Genomic DNA, 1,273 nt, shown 5'->3' on the forward strand with positions numbered 1-1,273 from the left:
AAACCGTAACCCTTAAACCTAAACCCTAAACCCTAAACCCTAAAACACTAAAACCCTAATAGTAAACCCTAAACCATAAACCCTAAACCCTAAACACTAAACCCTACACTCTAAACTCTAAACCCTAAAACCATAAACCCTAACCCTAAACCATAAACCCTAAACCCTAAACCATCACACTAAACCCTAAACCCTAAACACTATCCCCTAAACCCTAAACCTTTAACGCTAAACCCGAAAACCCTAAAACCCTAAACCCTAAACCCTAAAACACTAAACCCTAACTTGACCAATTGATCCTTAGATTTTCTGGAGAAACAAACGGATTTTAGCAATTGTCGTTCTGTAAGACCATCATGAAAACACAATTTTTGTTTTTCTTCTAAACGAATACGATATTGAGATTTTTTACTAAAGCGCGATTGATTTCTAAATTCATTTTTGACAGTTGGCTTTTTTCAAGTACGTCCTAGTAAATATCTTAAACGAGGTCCCCTGTAACGTTACATAAAAACTCCTTTTTTAAAATGAAAAACTTAAAAATAGAAATGAAAACTAAGCAAAATGAAAAATCGTATATAATTCTAAATGAAACGAAATCTACTAAAGATTTATAGTACAAAGAAGAATTAGATGAATTTTAAAAATATCCGAATTTATTGTATATAAAAGAATACAAAAAAGTAGGTTCATTTCTTGATTTCTTCCGTAGAGATCGAACTCTCCCAAATTTTTATTTCTAAAAATAGATAATCAATTATGTAAAAAAAAAATTGAGAAAAGCCAGTTATCGGATTCAAACCGATGATCTTCTCATTACAAATGCAATGCTCTAACCTCTAAACTAAACCGGCTACCCTAAACCAGCTACCCTAAATCCTAAACCCTAAACCATAACCCCTAAACCCTAAACCCTAAGACCTTAAATCCTAAACCCTAATCATTAAACCCTAAACCTTAAACCCTAATCCCTAAACCGTAACCCTAAACCCTAAAACCTTAACCATAAACCCTAACCCTAAACCCTAAACCTTAAACCCTAAACACTAAACCCTAAACCCTAACCCTAAACCCTAACCCAAAACCCTAAACCATAACACTGAACCCTAAACCCACAACCCTAAACCCTAACCCCTAAAGCCTAAACCTTTAACCCTAAATCCGAAAACCCTAAAACCCTAAAACCGTAAACTCTAAACCCTAAACCCTGAAACCGTAAACCATTAACCCTAAACCCTAAACCATAAAACTAAACCCTAAACCCAAAACCCTA

Source organism: Vigna radiata, unplaced genomic scaffold, assembly GCF_000741045.1.
Source record: "Vigna radiata var. radiata cultivar VC1973A unplaced genomic scaffold, Vradiata_ver6 scaffold_7, whole genome shotgun sequence".
Lineage (NCBI taxonomy): Eukaryota > Viridiplantae > Streptophyta > Magnoliopsida > Fabales > Fabaceae > Vigna > Vigna radiata.